The sequence below is a fragment of the Coenobita brevimanus genome, chromosome 101 (genome assembly GCF_032717465.1).
Source record: "Coenobita brevimanus isolate Jiangsu-jjx chromosome 101, ASM3271746v2, whole genome shotgun sequence".
NCBI lineage: Eukaryota > Metazoa > Arthropoda > Malacostraca > Decapoda > Coenobitidae > Coenobita > Coenobita brevimanus.
The window spans coordinates 43,380,873-43,403,851 of NC_137054.1; positions in this window are offsets into that span (position 1 = coordinate 43,380,873).

Below are 22,979 nucleotides of genomic sequence, written 5' to 3' on the forward strand. Positions count from 1 at the left end.
GACTCATCTATAAATTTATACGATAAAGTACAAACACTGGAGGGAAAGTTGAGTAGGTGTGAGATGGGTGAGAGCTAGGAGGGTTAGGTGTGACAGGGAGGTTTTGAAATTTAGTTGGATAAATGAGAGAAAATGATAGTATCAGGAGAAATTGAAAGATGAGTGGAACGCAGTGAAAGAGGAAAATGGCAGTGTGAGGGAGGAAAGGCAGTTGTTTAAGAGCGCTGTGGTAGGGCATGCAGAAGAGATGTGTGGTGTGATACGTGTGGGTGGTGGTGTAAGAAAAGGAAGTGAATGGTGGTGCGAGGAAGTAAGTATGGCTGTGGCTACTGAAACGTACACTTGCGCACCACAATCTCTAGCCCACCTGAGTTTGGGCCGGAGATATGGCTCGGATCCTTTCTGGACCTCAGCCCACTCAAACTATCACAAGGCCAGACACGCACGAACAAATATGCTTCGAAAAATAGGAAAGAGTCCTGACTCACTGTCTGTCATGTAAACCGTACAACTCATGCTGTTGTTATACTATGCAATAATATTTTGGCTGCAAATATGTCAATATATTTCTTTACTGCATTTTAATTCCTCAAATATTTACCTTAAACAGGGACACAAAGGAATATACCCATAAGTTTTTAAGAATTACGAATCAAACGAAGCACTTCCACACCACCCAGTGTTCAGTGTGTGTGTGTGTGTGTGTGTGTGTGTGTGTGTGTGTGTGTGTGTGTGTGTGTGTGTGTGCGTGTGTGTGTGTGTGTGTGTGTACTGTAACATCAAGATTCTTCCTCAGTAATTGTTTCTTTAATGTGATTACTCGTATCTATTGTGTATAATTATCTAGCACGAAAATCTGGCAAGCTTAACGTTAGTGAAAGTTCATTATGATCGTGATTCCTCCTTCATTCTTACAGTATTCTGCCGTGTATGATAATTTCATTAAAATGGTGATGCTTTTCAGATATAAATTATTATTTCACATTACATAGAATCGACAGTGTTGTATACCACGAGCTTTGGATAATGAGAACACCGGATTCATATTTGTCATGTTTATTAAATAGTTCACAAAAATTTTAGACAATTATTACAAGTATCCCCAAAATTTTAGACTAATTACAAGAATCCAAAACAGTTTAGACAAAATAGAAACAACCAGTATGCAGTGTGCAACTACCAGCCCTGCAACACAATAACATTATCAAACATATCACGTGTAATTTAGTTACATGACAAGGCCTCTATCGCTGAAATACCTGTTGGACCTAGTTTAGTATTCTGTCCAGCTTCCATTTGCTTCTATGACTTTCTGTAGTCTTGTAGGCATGGATTCTACTAAATTGCTACATATGTTCGGCCTGTTTCTTATTCCCTCCCATACCAATCTTGCCTTGCGCCTCACTGCCTCCCTAGTTTTTTCCTCCTGAACCATAAATGCCCAGAGATTCTCTGTTGGATTGCAGTCTGCTCCTGTAGGAGGCCAATCCAACAGAATAATTTCTGGGTGAGATTCGAACCAACGCCTGACCGTACGAAATGTATGAATTCGGCTACGGTCTTGCACCATATATATGGGCTGTGGTTCAGGAATTGCATAAGCCCGCACCGATGGGATAAAGAAGGTCTCTAATATATTTATATATTGTTCTCAATTCATGTGCCCCTCAATCTCTGACAGTTCACCTACACCTCCTCACCACATCCATCCATGGAGGAAGGTTGTCACACGCCCACTTTTTGATAACTCCTGAATGTTTCTACGCACATACCTCGTATTATGCAATCTCCAACACTGGCGAGTGGCTGTCGAGACAGATGTGAAACACTTTTCATCCGTGAAAATAACCTATTTTCAAAAGTAATCCCCCACATTCACATATGTCTGGGCAAACGTTTGACGTGCCTCTCGCTGCGCCTCTGTTAAGGTTTCCTCGTGGGCTGGTATGAAAAACCGTAGCCCACTCTCCTGTAAGCGTCGTCTGGTGGTTATCGGGTGGCAGTGAAGTCCGGTTGTATTTGTTATGCTCACAGCATTTGATAGTGGTGCTCTCTCTGCTTCTCTTCTTATCAGTTCATCCTCCTCAGGTGTGGTGACTCTTGGTCCATCTGGTCAGGGACGGGTGAGCACGTGACTCTACTCTTGATATCGTCTCAGCCAAAGCCTAACAGTACCTCTGGAGATACCGAGGATGCGACCTATCTCCCGTATCCCGTTATGGATGTTCAGCCACGTCGTGGCTGAACATCCATAACTGTTTCTATAGAGCGATAAAATAGACAACCTATGCATTGGTTAGTTTTTATGATTTTAATAAAGTGTGGCTTAAGCCACAAGAAGTTTATGAAGGGTGAGTGGTTCATTCAAATCCTCGAATATCAAAGTATAAGTACTGTTACCGTTACCGTTAAGCTAAAGCCTATTTTTTGTATTTACACATTTAGCTTGCCTATATATATCATAATGGTTGGACTACTGGATTAGTTGCTCATCGACAGAAGGCCAGACTTTTTAGCTGTAGTAAAATGCCCGCCGCCGGACCACCCACCCCGCCACCCCCAACCCCACCACCGGGCCGCTACCACACCACCACCCCAGGAGGACACAACGGTGGGGCTAGTGACCCAGGTCAAGAGAGTCACCGGGACACTACTGTCCTGAGTCCCTTTTCCCCGCAACTACCCCAACACCAGGTGACCGGAAAACGCCAACGACCTTGCAGGGGGGACAACCATCGCCAGAATTGGGGTTGGACTGAACATGTTTCAGTCCCACGTAACGTCTTGGCGATGGCCATTATTACAACCTCAAGGGTAGGAGGCCTAAGGCTACGGCCAGACGTGTGTACCAGGGCGGTTGTGCCCTTAGCCACTCCAAGGGCAGGAGGCCCAAGGCTATGGCCAGACGTGTGCACCAGGGCGGTTGTGCCCTTAGCCACTCCAAGGGCAGGAGGCCCAAGGCTACGGCCAGAAGTGTGCACCAGGGCGGCTGTGCCCATAGCCACTCCAAGGGCACGAGGCCCAAGACTACAGCCAGAGGTGTGCACCAGGGTGAGAGGACCCTTAGCCACGGCAGTAGAAAACCCAAGAGTCGCCTCTGTGCTTCCCTTCCTACGTATCGGAGAGGACACGGACTCCGTGAGTCCTTTTCCTACCTCGTCCCCCTGTGAGAATCCTTCGTCACCATCCGGGAGTGTTGCCCCGGAGGTGTTGCCAGAGTGGTGGCAAGGCCCGAAACCGGGCCTACCTCCCACGCCTGGGAAATCTCTGTTCTTTACAGACACCAGACGGAGACAAGGCCGCAGCCCAACCCTGTCGGCGCCTCTCCCAGCAGACGACCGCAACCCCAGGACCCCCAGGCGTGACCAGCAGACTACAGACGAGGGTAACCCAGGCTCCCTCACCCCGCGGAGCCGTAGACGACAGGCCCGCCTACTCCAGCTGTTTGGCCCCAGTCCCGAGGGCCACCTCTCAAGTCGAGGCACCCAGGCAGGAGGGCCTCCCTGCACCCCGCCAACGAGGCCCCAAGGCGAGGGCCACCTCTCAGGTCGAGGCCCCCGGACAGGAGGGCCTCCCTGCACCCCACCAACGAGGCCCCAAGACAAGGGCCTCCTCTCAGGTCGAGGCCCCCAGACAGGAGGGCCTCCCTGCACCTCTCCGACGATCAGGACCCGGGCAGTGACTCCCCTGCGGGTAGTGTGTTGCCCCTTGCAGGCAGAGTCCCCCTAGGGCCCTCTCCTCACGCCCCGACGACAGAGTGTACCCACCCAGGAAACACGGGTAAATAAGTGACGCCTCTTGTACCAAGAACAAACCAGGGGAAAGAACAGTGAGCAGTGACCGAGTAAAGACTAGTGTAAAACTAGTGACAGTTGCTATTAGTCTAAAAGAACTCCATACCCGGCAGAACAGAAAATTACTTGAACCCCCAGTAAGAGAATTTAGACTAATTGTACGAGCCCCAAGTAAAAGAACTTTCAATGACTGTGAATGGAGACTAGGGTGCGCGGGAGAATCAAAAGCCTGTGTTCGTTCGTTTCGTTCGTTTAAAGATTCCCTGCACCTATACTGCAGGCCGGGCCGTACATCAGCCCGGTCAGTGGGGTATGGGCTGGTTAAAAATCAGTAAGGGGGGAGGACAGGACCTGGGGATTCCCAGCACGCACGTCCTGTCTCCTGGCTGGCTTTGTGGTGTGTCAGCCTGTGTGAAGTGCCGCAGCGACTGACTGCGTCACGTGTCGCGATCCGCACCCTGTCTTATTTATAGTAGTACTTCCCCCACGGACTCTTAATCTTGTTTATTCCCTTTGTTTCCAAGTGAGTATATGTTTTGCCTTTAAGTGAAATACGGGTATCCATATATATAATTCAGGACATTAGTGTACATGTATCATATCGTGTGTTAAGTGTAACTATCTTGTGGTATCAAAGTCTAACTCTGTGTCCCTGTCTCCTGTATCTTAATTATCACTGTGTTATATGGTAACGGTGTAGAATTAAGGCAATAGATGTGTTAAGGTATACTGCCTGGTTTTTATGTCCTGTTCCTTTGTTGGTGCTTTACTTCCGGTCCGGAAAGAGGACCCCGCTCAGTCGCTAGTATTTTTAGGACGAGAAGTCGACCTAAAAACACTCAGCATAACATGTAGGACTTTGCTCATTAATAATAACTTAACAAATCTGAGGATATTTTATTATCGAAACCCCACAATATTTTTTTTTTCTTAATAGGGCATTAGGCCTAACACCAAAGGATCATTAAGGTGGGAGAATAACTCTAGTAGCAAAGAGGCGGTGCAGGTATGGAGTGCAAGAGAGTAGAAATGTGTGGGCGTGTTTATGGGCGTTGTGGTGTAGTGAAGCGTTGGATGTGTTCAAAGTGTGTGTGTGGCCACGTCTTGTTTTGCAGTAAGAGTGTGTTTCTTGTTATATTGTCTTATCTCAGGAGCAGCCTATATACTTACAGAATCCGTTGTTTGTAACAGTCACTGATTGCGCTGATATACAGGAAAGTATGTTGGAAGGCAGTTAGCTGTCCTGTAAAACTGCCAGGTAGTCAGATTATGGAATACACGGTCATACCATAAATAGCATAAAACAGTGTAATGTTGTAATGAAACATTTATAATATATTGTTAAATTTCATTATATATATATATATATATATATATATATATATATATATATATATATATATATATATATATATATATATATATATATCGGCTGCCTTCTCTTACCCACAACATCAGGTCGATATTATCCGTTTCATTCTCTCACCTATATGCAGATGCTTCAGATCTTCAATTCGGAACTCCTGTGGGTGGAAAGTTACTCACTACCTTTGTCTTTTATGAGGACATTATGAACGGTATGCAATGAAATTTCATTTTTATATCACTATAGAGTAATTACAGTCACCTATGTATCCATGCTGAATACCATTAAAAAAGGTAAGGTGAGATTAACATGACAATGAACAAGATTTGAAAATTATAAAACGTGTAATATTGCGTCTGTGGCCCCAAAACACCAACAGTGTGTCTCCTCTCGGTATGAATAGATGGGATTATTGTAAGATAAAATTGAGGATGTATAAAATGTTAGTTGAGTAATTCATAGGAATTTACTGTTTTATAAATATATATTTTAAATTGTAAATACACTTTGTCATCCTTACACACATTATTGGAAATATAAGACAATAAACGGTCACTATGTTGCGGTGGAAGCATCATCATTTTTAGCTACTGTGCTTAGACGGCCACATAGGGGAACCTATGCTCATATTGTCTGATTATTCTCTCTCTCTCTCTCTCTCTCTGGGGGGCGCGGTAGCACAGTGGTAGCGCGCTGAGCTTGTGATCGGGAGGTCGCAAGTTCGAGCCTTGCCCGGGCTACCGCTGCCGGGAGGGGTAGCTCCCTCCTGTAACCCCAGCGGGGCTATATGGCCTTAGTTGCCTAGCTCGGGGAATTCATTTCTCCATTTCTCTCTCTCTCTCTCTCTCACACACACACACACACACACGCATAGACACACACGCTCGCGCCCGCCGAATAAACCTCTGGGTTCAGTTGCTGATTTTGAAGTGTGTTGTTTGATTAGTAATTTCTTAAATCCTCTGGCAATATTCTTTCCTGTGCTTGTTCAGTGTAAATGTTGGTGAAAGTAAAATGCAATAATTAAATGTATTAATATTATTCACACAGTCAAAATATGATTGCGTTGCATAAAGACGACGAAAAAAATATACATGACAAACAGGGAGTCAAGCTTGTATCGGTTCGAAACGTATGTTCGTGCGTGTGTAGCCTCTTAATAGTTTGAGTGTGCCTCCGTCCAGAAAGGATCCGCTCCACATTCCCGGCCCGGCACGGGTGGGCTGGAGATTGTGGTGCGCGTGTACATATGAAGTATGGCTGCAGAGGAAGGATGAGATGTCATATGAAAGTTATAAGGAAAAGAGAAATAGGGCGAGAAGGGCTGTGCGTGATGCTAAAGTGGCAGCAGATGAGAGGTGGGGTAGACGTCTGACAGAGAATTTTAAACAGAATAAGAAAATGTTTTGGAAGGAGGAGAAAAGGGTGAGAAAGGGTCTGGGAAGGAAGAACGAGTAAAAGCAGAGGATGGAAGGATGTTAATTGAGATGGATGCAGTAAGGAAGAGATGGGCAGAGTATTTTGAGAGATTGTTAAATGTAGAGGAGGAAAGGCTGGCTGAGACTGGGGCGGATTGAAAGGTGCAAGGAATAAATGTGTTGGGAGCGTTGAATGACTCTTTGATCAAAGGAGGAAGTCGAGAAGGCAGTAAAAGAGATGAAAACACTGAAAGCTGCAGGTATGGATGGGTGTGCTGTGGAATGCCTGAAGGTTGGTGGAGTGACTATTGTTGACTGGTTAGTAACATTGTTGAATGTGTGCTTTGTGAAAAGTATGGTGCCAATTGACTGGGCAAGTGCTTGTGTGGTCCCGTTGTATAAATTCAAAGGTGATAAGTATGAATGTACAAGCTTTAGGGGTGTAAGTCTGTTGAGTGTTGTAGGTAAGGTTTATAGTAAAGTGTTAATTATAGGAGTTAGAGAGGGTACAGAGGGAGTGATTGGTGATGAGCAATGTGGCTTTAGGAGAGGGAGGGGATGCTTGGATCAGGTGTTTGCTGTGAGACAAGTGTGTGAAAAGGATTTAACGAAAGGCAAGTACGTGTTTTGGGCATTCATGGATTTAGAGAAAGCGTATGATAGAACTGATAGTGAGGCTTTGTGGACTGTTTTAAGATTGTATGGACTTGATAGTAGGTTACTAAAATGGGAGAAAAGTTATGTAAATAGTAGAGCGTGTGTAAGAGTGGGAAATGCGGTGAGTGATTCGTTTCCCGTGAGAGTGGGGCTGCGACAGGGATGTGTGATGTCGCCTTGGTTGTTGAATGCAAGAGTTTTAGGTGGAGGTCTGAGTCTGGTGAATATTGATGGTGCAGAGTGGAATCTGAAGCAGCTGCTGTTTCCAGATGATACTGCACTGGTGGCTGATTCAGAAGAGAGATTGAGACAGTTGGTAGAGGAGTTTGGAAGGGCATGTGAAAGGAGGAAATTGAAAGTAAACGAGAATAAGAGTAAAGTGATGAAGTGTACGAGGTTGATAGATGGTAGAGGGATGAATATAGTTTTGACTGGCGAGTTGCTTAAGGAGGTAGAGTGTTTTAAATATCTAGGGTCACATGTTGCTGTGGATGGAAGAATACATGCAGAAGTTAAGTTTATAATAAATGAAGTTGGAAAGGTGCTGGGAGGAATGAAAAAAGTGTTTAGATGTTCGCTTAGAATAGATGTAAAGAGAAGGCTGTATAAGGGTGTTGTGGTACCTACTGCGTTATATAAGGATGAAACATAGAATATGGTTGTAGCAGAGAGGAAAAGTTTGAATTTAATGGAGATGAGGTGTGTGATGAGTATGTGTGGAGTGACGCGTATGGATCGAGTGCGAAATGATGAAGTGCGAAGGAGAACCGGAGTTGTTCGGGAGATGGCTGGTAGAGTTGAGCAGAGGGTATTGCGATGGTTTGGGCACATGGACAGAATGGATAATGAGCGATTGATGAAAAAGATAACTAGATCTGATGTGAGAGGTGTAAGGCTGAGAGGAAGACCACGAATAAGAGGGATGGACAGTGTGAAGAGAGCGCTGGATGCGAGAGGGATGTCTGTTGAGCAAGGAAGAGTGGCTGTGCGTGACAGAAATAAATGGAGAGAAATTGTGATTGAATGTGATGACGCAGCCCTGAGGGGATATTCTCCCGAATTTGGTCTGATCAGCTATTAAGGTCAGGTGCGGGTAAGGGGATGGTTCTGTTATTATGTGGCGGGGGTAAACCAGCTCTGCTGTTGGGCCCTGCTGCAGATGTCACTGATTGCATTGCGCAGTTGACCCTGGTGCGGTGTGGTCCGTTCTCCCCTATGGGCCTAATATGCGAATCAATGTGTTTGAATGGATGATTAAATGGGGAGTGTGTCGTCCTGTCTCGTCTACCTCCCTTTCCTTTAGGGAAGCAGCCTAGGTATATAGATAGATAGAAGATTGGAATGATGTTTGTTTCACCGATACAAGCGAGAAGCTTCAAATGAGTGTTTTTCAAAAAAGATTGACAAAAAATTTTTACACAATGAAGGTTCGTGTAACACCATAAGCCACATTTCATATCATTCATTTCATTCATTGCCAGACGCCATGTATCCCAAAAGGGGTGGTCAAGGGCTTAGTTAATTGTTTTACATGGAGGGGCACTAATCCTCCACCAACCCCACTTTACACGTAGGGAAAAGGCCACATTTTCTTAGGAAAAATCTCTCAAAATTGACACCTCGTGAGAATGAATATTGATGAGCTTTTGACTTTGATCTATTAATTTATACGATAAAGTACAAACACTGTCGCAATACGGAGATATATAATTTATTACCATTTAAAACTTTTTTCCTCATCTCCTTGGACATACAGTGCATGTCATCTACAAAAATCTAGGTTGAAGGAGCACTGAGTGAACCGTATTAATTTCGACTACAGATTATTTGCATTTGACGTAGAAAAGCTTATATGATGGTGAAAATTCTCAATATGCAGGAAAGCTACAAAAAAACTGCTGCAATATTGTATATTTGATAGTTGAACTCTAGGGACAGAATACCACTTTGAAGCTTTTGTGTTGCAGAAAAAAAAAAAAATATCCATTGAATGTCTAAATTACCAAGTTGTTTGCAGGTCTCTAACGAATGGAACCTCTTTGGTCTTAAAAACATCAAATAGCTGAATTCTTTACCTGTGAATCGATTTCACTTAATTTTACCTAATCAGTAATCTTTTTCCGATAAGGAATTGTATCACCCTCAAAAATCTTTCCTTAATCTTTGACACAATTATGACTGTTTTCCAGGTAATTAAGAATACATTTTTTGAAGTGTCATATTTAGTTTTTTTGCCTTCAACTATGAAGTTTTTATCATTACTCAAATGACATTGTAAAAATCGAAACTTTCCAAACAACTAACAAAGAATATTCAATGTTACATCATAATGCTTTTTTTCTAGCTTTCATAAATATTTAGAGATTTCACTCATATAAGCATTTTTTTTTAAGTCACACATGACCCTCTAATAAACATCAAATCCAAAGAATCTACGGTCGAAATTAATACAGTTCACTCAGTGATCCTTGAACCTAGATTTTTTGTAGGTGTCATGCACAATATGTCCACGGAGATGAAGAAAAAAGTTGTAAATGGTAATTAATTATATATCTCGGTAATGCGACAGTTTGTACTTTATCCACTAAATTAATAGATCAAAGGGAAAAGCTCATCATTATTCCTTCTCACGTGGTGTCAGTTTTGAGAGATTTATCCTAAGGAAATGTGGCTCATGGTGTTACACGAACCTTCAAAGTGTGTAAATATTCTTTATCGTCGTCAATCTTTTTATTCGAAGGTTCTCGATTGTTTCGGTGACCCTAAAATCATTTGAATCTTATTGTTCTTAAACACTTCAGATAGCTCTCCTTACGTGTAAATCATTTTCTTGTTAAAAATTTCCTATATTATATTTTTTTCATGAGTTTTGGTATGAATTAGTTGTTTCCCAAACATATCTCAGAGCACTGGTCGAAGTTGCATAATTAGCTATTTCGCCCAAAAATACGTTTATTCAGCCATCACTCCAGTAAAATATTTTTTAACTACTCCCAAAGTGACTGCTATAAGCTGAAACTAGGTCACCTTTGGCACTACCTTTTATATGTGAAGTCTGTTCTTAAAGAGCCAATAGACTCATCGGAAATTAAAAATCGTGATCATCTGAACAAGGCAGACACGACACTTCTGGTCGACGCTCCTTCAGCCTGATTTTTTCCTAAACCCATCACGAATAATAAAATTGCGAATATGATGAACCAAGTTATGTTTATATATTGTGTATCTCAGTACGGCTATACGCTTTTCTGAATAATATATATAAGATAATGAGTAGACGATTTTTATTTAAACGATTCATTGTCTCTCGTAGAGATTTTTCCTTCATGAATAATGATATAACTCGAACCGTTCACTGTGAAAATATTGCATATTTTGTATTTGAACTCTAAGCACAGAAAACAACTTTAAACCTCTTGTGATTCATATAAAAGAAATATTCATTGCATCTCTAAATCTCCGAATTGTTTCATGTCTCTAATGAATGGAAACTCTTTGGTCTCAAAACCCACAAATAGGTGTATTCTTTTCCTGTTAATTGATTTCAACCTGCGTATTACCTCATCTAGCCTTGTAACTGATTTTTATCACCCTCAAAAATGTTTCCTGAATTGAAGATATATTTTGTTACTGTTTCCCAGCTAATTTAGAGTACATATGTGGAAGTTGAATTTTTAGTGTCTTCGCCATCAACTATACAGATTCAGCATTACTCAAATGACCGTCATCTTAACGTAAATATCCAAACATTGTCCAGACGACAATACAGTAAACTCAGTGTTCCCTCACCCTGCATTTTTTGTATGTCATGCATATTTAGTGTTTTTGCGCTCTATTAAGCTGTCTTTAGCATCACTCAAATGACCTTCTTCCTCGTGTTAAAATGGAAACAATCTTCAGACGACATTAATACAGTTCACTCAGTCCTTCTTTTACCTGGATTTTTTGTAGTTGTCATGCAAAATATGTTCACGGAAAATGTAAATGGTAATTGTTTATTAACTCGGCATTGCTACAGTGTTTGTACTTTATCGTATAAATTTATAGATGAAAGTCAAAAGATCATCAATATTCCTTTTCACGAGGTGTCAATTTTGAGAGATTATACCTAAGGATATTTGACTAAAAGTGTTACACGAACCTTCATTGTGTGTAAAAATTTTGTCATTAATCTTTTTTGAAAAACACTCATTTGAAGGTTCTCGCTTGTATCTGTGAAACTAATATTTCAATCTTCTATCTCTCTATATACATAGGCTGGTTCCTCCAAGGAAAGGGAGGTAGCCGAGACAGGACGACACACTCCCCATTTACTCATCCATTCAAACACATTCATTCGAATCTTAGCCCCAAGGGGGAGAACGGACAGATCCTCATCGCACGACATCGCACCAGGGTCACACCGCACCAGGGTCAACTGCGCAATGCAATCAGACATCTGCAGCAGGGCCCGACAGCAGAGCTGGTTTACCCCCGTCACATCATAACAGACCCATCCCCTTACCCGCACCTGACCTGAATAGCTGATCAGACCAAATTCGGGAGAATATCCCCTCAGGACTGCGTCATCACTTTTTCATTCAGAATTTCTCTCCATTTATTTCTGTCACACACAGCCACTCTTCCTTGCTCAACAGACATCCCTCTCGCATCCAGCGCTCTCTTCACACTGTCCATCCATCCTATTCGTGGTCTTTCTCTCAACCTTACACCTCTCACATCAGATCTAGTTATCTTTTTCAACAATCGCTCATTATCCATTCTGTCCATATGCCCAAGCCATCGCAACACCCTCTGCTCAACTCTATCAGATATCTCCCTATCAATTCCAGTTCTCCTTCGCAGTTCATCATTTCGCACTCGATCCATACGCGTCACTCCACCCATACTCCTCAGACACCTCATCTCCATTACATTCAAATTTTTTCTTTCTGCTACACCAATGTTCCATGTTTCAGCCCCATATAACGCAGTCGGTACCACAACACCCTCATACAATCCATTCTAAGCGAACGACATCTAAACACTTTTTTCATTCCTCCCAGCACCTTTCCTACTTCATTTATTATAAACTTAACTTCTGCATGTATTCTTCCATCCACAGCAACATGTGACCCTAGATATTTAAAACACTCTACCTCCTTAAGCAACTCGCCAGTCAAAACTATATTCATCCCTCTACCATCTATCAACCTCGTACACTTCATCTCTTTACTCTTATTCTCGTTTACTTTCAATTTCCTCCTTTCACATGCCCTTCCAAACTCCTCTACCAACTGTCTCAATCTCTCTTCTGAATCACCCACCAGTGCAGTATCATCTGGAAACAGCAGCTGCTTCAGATTCCACTCTCCACCATCAACATTCACCAGACTCAGACATCCACCGTAACTCTTGCATTCACCTCCCTTACAACACCATCCAAGCAAATATTAAACAACGAAGGCGACATCACACACTCCTGTCGCTGCCCCACTCACGGGAAACCACTCACAGCTTTTTCCACTCTTACACATGCTCTACTATTTACATAACTTTTCACCCCTTTTAGTAACCTACCATCAAGTCCATACAATCTTAAAACAGTCCACAAAGCCTCCCTATCAATTCTATCAAACGCTTTCTCTAAACCCATGACTGCCCAAAACACATCCTTGCCTTTCGCTAAATATTTTCACTTGTCGCACAGCAAACACCTTGTCCACGCATCCGCTCCCTCTCCTAAAGCCACATTGCTCATCACCAATCACTCCCTCTGTACCCTCTCTCTCATAATTAACACTCTACAACACTCAACAGACTTATACCCCTAAAGCTAGTACATTCATACTTATCACCCTTGCCTTTATACAACGGGACCACACAAGTACTTGCCCAGTCACTTGGTACCATACCTTTCACAAAGTAAACATTCAACAATCTTACTAACCAGTCAACAACAGTCACTCCACCACCCTTCAGACATTCCACAGCACACCAATCCATACCTGCAGCTTTCCCTGTTTTCATCTCCTTTACTGCACTCTCCACTTCCTCCTTGGTGATCAAAGAATCATTCAACTCTCCCAACACATGTATTCCTTGCACCCTTCCATCCGCCAAAATCTCAGCCACCCTTTCCTCCTCTACATTTAACAATCTTTCAAAATACTCTGCCCATCTCTTCCTTACTGTATCCATCTCAATTGACATCCTTCCATCCTCTGCTTTTACTCGTTCTTCCTTCCCAGACTATCCATTTCGCACCCTTTTCAAATTCCTCTAAAACATTTTATTCCTTTTAAAATTCTCTGTCAGCCGCCTACCCCACCTCTCATCTGCTGCCACTTTAGCATCACGCATAGCCCTTCTCGGCCTATTCCTCTTTTCCTTATACCTTTCAAATGACATCTCATCCTTCCTCTGCAGCCACACTTCATATGCACGTCTCTTCGTTTCCAACAGCGATACTTCTTCGCACCACCATTCGCTTCCTTTTCTTACACCACCACCCACACGTCTCACACCACACACCTCTTCTGCTTGCCCCACCACAGCACTCTTAAACAACTGCCATTCCTCCTCCACACTGTCATTTTCCAGATCTTTCTCAGCGTTCCCCTCATCTTTCAATTTCTCCTGATACTCTTTTTCTCTCTTTTTTCCAACTCACTTTCAAAACCTCCCTGCCACACCTAACCCTCCTAGCTCTCACCAATCTCTTATCTACTCTTAACTATCCTTCCACTAGGTAGTGGTCAGACATTTCTCCACCTTCCCCTCTCAGAACTCTCACATCCAACAATCTTCCTATTACATTCCTAGACACAACCACATAGTCCATCAAAGCTCTATCAACAACCCTTCCACCCATGTATACTTATGAATATCTTTCTTCTCAAACAGCGTATTTCCAATCACAATCTCTCGCTCAGCACACATCGCTATCATTCGCAACCCATTTTCATTTCTTCCAGGCACACATTTTTCACTCTAGTATTCAGATCTCCCATCATTACCACATTCACATTCGCTGCAAAACTCTGCAGACACTCATCATTCCAGAAAGACTCCCTCTCTTTTTCATCCCTTTCACTACCAGGCCCATATGCACTCACAAACACCCACAACTCACGTTCAAATTTCTCTTTCACCCTCATCAGTCTCGATGACACCTCTTTCCATTCAATCACACACTGCTGAACATTCGGACTCACTAACAGGGCCACACCTTCTCTTGCCCTTCATCTATCAACACCTGACAATCTTTCATTCACACTTCCAAACATAGACTATCTCTTCCCTTTCATCTTCGTTTCACTCAAAGCTAACACATCCAACTTTCTTCTCAAAAACATTCACACAATCTCCTTCCTTTTATCCTCAATCGTACTACATCCACGCACATTCATAGACCCAATCTTCAGGATACGGGATAACTCCATCCCCCATCACTTTCTCTGGTCTGTCTCTTCTCAGGAACTAAAAAAACAGAGGAGGGGGTCCCTAGTCCCCACACCCCACCCCTTTTAGTCGCCTTTTACGACACGCAGGGAATACGATGGCAGTATTCTTCCTAAGACAACCTCGCGGCAGAGTAGCAGTACCACCCCATTGTACGGAAAGATTGTCCCCGCCGCCACACTTCAGATGACAGCTCTCCTTACGTGTCAATATATTTCTTGTTAAATAAAACATGATTTTTTTCATGCTCACGAGAGTCCACTGAGTTTTGGTAAGAATTAGGAGTGTTTAGCAATCATTATTCAGGACACTGGTGGAAGTTGAATATTTTTTGGTTTCTTCCAAAAATACGATTATTCAGCCATCATTCCATAAAAATAGTTTTGAACCACTCCAAAAGTGAATGCTATCAGCCGAAACTAGTTCTCCTCTCTCACTACTTTTTGTCCGTGGTCAGTTCAGATACTCTGAACAAGGCAGACAGGACACCTCAAGTCGACGCTCCTGCAGCCTTATTTTTTCCTAGACCCATGAACAATAAAACTACAAATATGATGAACCAAGTAATGTTTATATATTGTATATCTCAGTACGACTATGTTTTCCTGAATAATGTATATAAGATAATGAATAAACGATTTTCATTTAAACGATTAATTGTCTCTCGCAGTGATTTCACCTTCATAAATATGAATAATGATAACACACATGATATTACATATTTCATATTTGAACTCTAGGCACAGAATACAACTTGAAAGCATTTGTGATGCAGATAAAAAAAAAAAAAATCCATTGTATCTCTATATTACCGAGTTGTTTTCACGGGTCAAAAGAATGGAAACTCTTAGGGCATAAATCCCTGAAATGGCTGCATTTTGTAACTGTGAATCGATTTCATCATACGTAATACGTCATCTATCATTGTTATTGACGTTTTTTAAGAAATTTTATCACCCTCAAAAATGTTTCCTAACTTGTAGATACAATTGTGATTGTATCTCAGCTAATATTTGTGGACGTTACATTTTCAGTGTTCTCGCGATCAACTATGTGATTTTTATCATTACTCAAATGACCGTCAACGTAAAAATCCAAACATTTTCTAGACGACATTAAACAGTAAATTCAGTGATTCCTCTCCTTGCTTTTTTTTGTAGCTGTGATGCATATTTAGTGTTTTCGCGCCCTATTAAGCTGTTTTTAACATCACAAATAACCATCTTTCTTAGGTAAAAATGGAAACAATCTCTAGACATTAATACAGCTCATTCAGTGTTCCTTCAATATTTTGAAGGTGTCATGCACAATATGTGCACGGAAATTAGGAATAAAGTTGTAAATGGTAATTAATTATAAATCTCGGTATTGCGACAGTGTTTGTACAGTCGACAGCAGAAGTTCGTCCCTCTCAGCGTGCGTGATACGAGCCTGTTGATCTGGGAACACTGAGATAGAGTTGCCAAGTATGGTTTAAATGGCTAATATTAAAGAAATGTGTTCGGAGATAAGTTAAGAACACATTCCCTAATGATAACAGTGAACTGCAGCAGGTGGGATATTAACGTTATTGTGAAATTTATGACACTGGTGAATGAAGATGCGTTAAGGACACAGACGCACAGGATTATTTGGACTGGACTGATGTTGCCAGCAAGTATTATATGAAATATTATAGAACGTTTGCAGTTCTAAAGGTGAGGTTGCAAGAACACATTGATTACGTCCGTTACACAATAAACAAACACAGAAACTGACAGGCGTGTTTCGCGAGTATACGGTTTTGTTTTACAAGTTAAATCACTTCCCTTCCTGACCTCTCTCCCCATCCGTTTCTCCTCTTCCCAGTCACGCTCTACCATCATCCACATCTTGTTGCTAATGCTGAAAATCGAATGCCTGTAGGTAGAGTGTGGAAATATAAAAGTGTTAAATGAGCTTCTTCAACCTCATCGCTATGAAGTGCTATCCATGACTTGAATATAAATGTTAATAATATGAATAAATCGTCACTGTGGTGGTTAGGAGACATTACTCGTCATCATTTATATAACACATAATCATCGTTAATACAGTGCTCCAACTATAGTACACTCCCTCTCCACCCCCTCGCAGTCTCCTCTCCACCATCCACTGTCTCTATCACTCTTCTCACCTCCCTTCCCCCCCCTCAACCAGTACCCCTTGTTTCTCTCAACACCCCAACCCCTCCACACGGTTTTGCTTAATATACCCTGCTTCGTTTTGCCTCTCTAACTAGATCGGTTATTCATAGTTTGAATACAGTTATCATATACAGGAATTTAAGTCGTAATTGTAGTGACATTATAAACACAATACTCGTCCCCGTTATATAGCCAACTGTATTACACACAAGTAACCAGATTACTTATATTACAAAATGTCCATTGTAACTCAGTGTTCAATACCAAGGACTAAAGAATTAAAATATGTGTAAGCAAGAGATTAATGGCTACGGAGGAGGGGTAATAAAATGATGGCAGAATTGAAGCACTGACTACTGTTCTTGATGAGTTAACGCCTCTTGACCGCCACTGTCAATCTAATAATAATACACACTGTTACAGAATACAATCCAAAAACATAACCCAAACGTCGTTATATTGTTCTGTTCCTGAGACAAAAATGGAGAGAGAAAACAGATTTGAAATAACTAGTAAATGAAGTCCGGCAGGGTCAGTACAGTAAAACCGTGGGAAGGGGTTTGGAGTGTTGCAGGCTAGAAACAAGGAGTACTGGTAGTGGGGGGGATGGGAGGTGGGAGGAGTGATGGAGACTGGATGGGGGAGAGGAGACAGCGAGGGGGTGGAGAGGGAGTGTACTGTAGTTGGAGCACTGTATTAACGATGATTATATGTGTTATATAAATGATGAGTAATGTCTCCTAACCACCACAGTGACGATTTATTCATATTATTAACATTTATATTCGTCATGGATAGCACTTCATAGCGATAGGTTGAAGAAGCTCATTTGACACTTATATTTCCACATTCTACCTACAGGCATTCGATTTTCAGCATTAGTGACAAGATGTGGATGATGGTAGAGCGTGACTGGGAAGAGGAGAAACGGGTGGGGAGAGGTCAGGAAGGGAAGTGATTTAACTTGTAAAACAAAACCGTATACTCGCGAAACAAGCACTGTCAGTTTCTGTGTTTGTTTAGTGTGTAACTGACGTAATCAATATGTTCTTGCAACCTCACCTTTAGGACTGCAAACGTTCTGTAATATTTCATATAATGCTTGCTGGCAACATCAGTCCAGTCCAAATAATCCTGTGCCTGTGTCCTTAACGAAGAATCTTCATTCACCAGTGTCATACATTTCACAATAAAGTCATTATCCCACCTGCTGCAGTTCAGTGTTATCATTAGGGAATGTGTTCTTATCTCCGAACACATTTAATGTTAGCCATTTAAACCATACCTGACAACTCTATCTCAGACAGTGTTCCCAGATCAACAGGCTCGTATCACGCACGCTGAGAGGGACGAACTTCTGCTGTCGACTGTACTTTACATTATACGTTTATAGATGAGTCAAAAGCTCATCAATATTCCTTCTCACGATGTGTTAGTTTTGAGAGATTTTACCTAAGGAATTGTGTCATGGCGTTACACGAAGTTTCACGGTCTGTAAAAATACTTTATCATAACCATTTTTTGAAAAATAGTCATTCGATGTTTCTCGCTTGTATCGGTGACTCACAACATTTGTTCTTAACCATTTCAGATGACAGCTCTCCTTATGTGTCAATCTATTTCTTGTTAAATATTTGCTGAATGTGATTTTTTTCATTCTCCCAAGTGTTTACTAAATTTTGGTATGGATTAGGAGTGTTTCCCAATCAATATTCAGATTAATTGTGTAAGTGATATATTTAGCGATTTCTCCATAAAACATGTTTATTCAGCCATCACGAGTAAAATTATTTTGAACTACCCCCAGAGTGAATGCTATTAGCTGTGACTAGTTTCACTTTGGTATTACCTTAAATCAATGGTCATTTCTAAAAAGGCCAATGGACTCATCTGATGTTAAAATTCGTGATAAGCTGAAGAAGGCAGACACCACAGTTCAGGTCAACACTCTTGCAGTCTGTTATTTTGCTAGACCCATGATCAACACTAAAACTGGAAATATGATGAACTATGTTTATATATTCTATATCTCAGTACGGATATACGGCTTTCCGAGTAATGTATATATGATAATGAATAAAAATCTTGTAAATTATTCATTACCTCTGGCAGTGATTTTATCTCTAAAGATATTAATAATGGTATCACACGATTCTTCAAACTGCAATAATATTGCAAATTTTATATTTGAAATCTTTGCACAGAATATTACTTTGAAGCTCTTGTGATAAGGAAAAAAAATATGTATATCGTGTGTCTAATTTTCTGTGTTTTCAGTTCTCTATTGAATGGGAAATCTTTTTTGTTTAAAACCCTTAAAAAGGTGTATTCTCTACCTGTAAATCGATTTCACCCAATTTCACCTTGTCAGAAATGTATACTCGATAAGAAATCATCTCCAAAAACCTTTTCTCAACTGGAGATACAATTGTGAATGTCTCTCATCTAATTTAGAGTACATATGTCGAAGTTGAATTTTAAGTGTTTTCGCCTCAATTATGCGGTTTCTAGCATTACTCAAATGACCGTCTTCAAAAAGTAAAAATCCAAAAATTTTCCAGACATTAAATAAGTGTTCCCTTATCCTTCATTTTTTGTAGATGTCATGAATAATTAGTGTTGTCGCCATCAATTAAGTTGTTCTTAGCATCACCCAATGAGTTTCCATTCATTATAGACCTGAAAACAACTCGGAAATATAGAGTTCAATGGTTAATTTTTTTTTCCTTATCACGAGTTAAAAAGTTGTATAATGTGCCTTGTGTTCAAATTTGAAAAATGCAATATTATCGCAGTTTGACGGTTCGTGTGATTATTATTCATATTTATGAGGGCAAAATCACACGAGAGAATGAAACGTTGACATGATTTATGTTCATTATCATAATTGCAGTTTTAATGTTCAAGATGGGTCCTGGAAAAAATCAGGCTGCAAGAGCGTCGACCTGAAGTTTCGTGTCAACCATGTTCAGATTAACACGATTTTTAATTTCCGATGAGTCTATTGGCTCTTTTAGATCTGACCACGGATTAATGGTAGTGCCAAAGGGATACTAGTCACGGCTGATACTATTCACTCTGGGGATAGTTCAAAACAATTTTACTGAAGTGATGGCTGAATAAACGTGTTTTAGGGCGAAATCGCCAAATATGTCACGCACAATAATCTGAATATTGATTGGGAAGCACTCCTAATCCATATTAAAAGTTAGTAGACACGTGAGCATGAAAAAATTCATTTCCAGCGAATATTAAATAAGAAATAGATTGACACATAAGGATAGCTGTCATCTGATCTGTTTAAAACGTTTCATAATACAAGCAAGAAACATCGATTGATTGTATTTCAAAAAAGTTTAAGACAAAGTATTTTTACACAGTGAAAATTCGTGTAACTCCATAAACCACATTTCTTACGTAAAATCTATCAAAACTGTCACCTAGTGAGAAGGAATATTGATGAGCTTTTGACTCATCTATGAATTTATACGATAAAGTACAAACACTGGAGGGAAAGTTAAGAGTAGGTACGAGATGGGTGAGAGGTAGGAGGATTAGGTGTGACAGGGAGGTTTTGAAAGTGGGTGAGTTGGATAAAAGAGAAAATGATACAGTATCAGGAGAAATTGAAAGATGAGTGGAACGCAGTGAAAGATCAGGAAAATGGCAGTGTGGAAGAGGAATGGCAGTTGCTTAAGTGTTGTGGTGGGGCATGCAGAAGAGGTGTGTGGTGTGAGACGCGTGGGTGGTGGTGTAAGAAAAGGAAGCGAATGGTGGTGCGAGTAAGTATGGCTGTGGTTACGAAGAGACGTGCATATGAGGTGTGGCTGGAGAGGAAGGATCATATTAGAGGTATAAGAAAGTGGAAGCAGATGAGAGGTGGGGTAGGCGGCTGACTGAGAATTTTAAACACAATAAGAAAATGTTGGGAAGGAGGTGAAAAGGGTGCGAAAGGGAAAATCGGGGAAGAAAGAGCGAATAAAATCAGAGGATGGAAGGATGTTGAGATTGATGCAGTAAGGAAGAGATGGGCAGAGTATTTTGAAAGATTGTTAAATGTAGAGGAAAAAAAAGTGGCTGCGATTGTCACAGATGGAAGGGTGCAAGGAATACATGTGTTGGGAGAGTTGAATGATTCTTTGATCACAAAGGAGAAAGTGGAGAAGGCAGTAAAGGAGATGAAAACAGGGAAAGCTGCAGGTATGGATGGGTGTGCTGTGGAATGCCTAAAGGGTGGTATAGTGACTATTGTTGACTGGTTGGTAAGATTGTTGAATGTGTGCTTTGTGAAAGGTATGGTGCGAATTGACTGGGCAAGTGCTTGTGTGGTCCAGTTGTATAAAGGCAAGGGTGATAAGTTCAGATTATCTGGACTTTTAATTTATTAGTATTTTTATAACTGACCACGGATAAAAGGTAGTGCCAATGGAGAACTAGTTTCGACTGAAAGCATTCACTTTGGGAGTGGTCCAAACTATTCTAATGGAGTGATGACTGAATAAACGTATTTTTGGGCGAAACCACAAAATATGCAACTTCCTCAAGTGTTCTGAATAATGATTGGGAAACACACCTAATTCTTACCAAAAGTCATAGGACTCTCGTGAGCATGAAAAAAAAAAAATCCAGTTTTATTTAACAAAAAGTATATTGACACGTAAGTAGAGCTGTCATCTGACGTATGGCGGGGGAGACACAATCTGGCCGCACTATGAGAGAGTACTACTACTCTGCCGCCAGGTTGTTAGGAAGAATACTGCCACCGTATTTCTTGTGTGTCGTAAAAGGCGACTAAAAGGGGCTGGGTGAGGGGACAAGGGACCCCCTCCTCTGTTTTTTAGTTCCTGAAAAGAGACAGGCCAGAGAAAGGGATGGGGGATGGAGTTATCCCATACCCTGAAGATTGGGTCTATGAAAGTGCGTGGATGTAGTACGATTGAGGCTAAAAGGGAGGAGAGTGGGAGAATGTTTTTGAGAAGAAAGTTGGGTGTGTTAGCTTTGAGTGAAACGAAGATGAAAGGGAAGGATGAGTTTCTGATTGGAAGTGTGAATGGAAGGGCAAGAAAAGGCGTGTACAGCAGTGTGACTGAATGGAAGGTGTCATCGAGACTGATGTGGGTGAAAGCGAAATTTAAACGTGAGTTGTGGGTGTTTGTGAGTGCATATGGGCCTGGCAGTGAAAGGGATTAAGAAGAGAGGGAGTCTTTCTGGAATGATGTTGATGAGTGTCTGCAGTTTTGGAGCGAATGTGGATGTAATGATGGGAGATCTGAATACTAGAGTAGGAAATGTAGCAGTTGAAGGTGTAGTTCGTATGCATGGTGTGCCTGGAAGAAATGAAAATGGGGAGCGAATGATAGCGATGTGTGTTGAGCGAGAGATGCTGATTGGATATACGCTGTTTCAGAAGAGATATTTATAATTATACGTGTGGAAGGGTTGTTGATAGAGCTTTGATGGACTATGTGGTTGTGTCTAGGAATGTAATAGGAAGATTCTTGGATGTGAGAGTGGAGGGAAAGTTAAGAGTAGGTAAGAGATGGGTGAGAGATAGGAGGCTTAGGTGTGGCAGGGAGGTTTTGAAAGTGAGTTGGATAACAGAGAAAAAAAGATAGAGTACCAGAAGAAATTGAGAGAGCGGAACGCAGTGAAAGATCAGGAAAATGGCAGTGTAGAGGAGGAATGGCAGTTGCTTAAGTATTGTGGTGGGGCATGCAGAAGAGGTGTGTGGTGTGAGACGTGTGGGTGATGGTGTAAGAAAAGGAAGTGAATGGTGGTGCGAGGAAGTAAGTATGGCTGTGGCTACGAAGAGACGTGCATATGAAGTGTGGCTGCAGAGGAAGGATGTCACATGAAAAGCATAAGGAAAAGAGGAACACGGCGAGAAGGCTATGAGTGATGCTGAAATGGCAGCAGATGAGAGGTGGGGTAGGTGGCTGACAGAGAATATTAAACAGAATAAATGTTTTGGAAGGAGAAGAGAAGGGTGCGGAAAGGGAGAGTCTGGGAAGGAAGAACGAGTAAAAGCAGATAATGGAACTATGTTAATTGAGATGGATACAGTAAGGAAGCGATGGGCAGAGTATTTTGAAAGATTGTTAAATGTAGAGGAGGAAAGGGTGGCTGAGATTGTGGC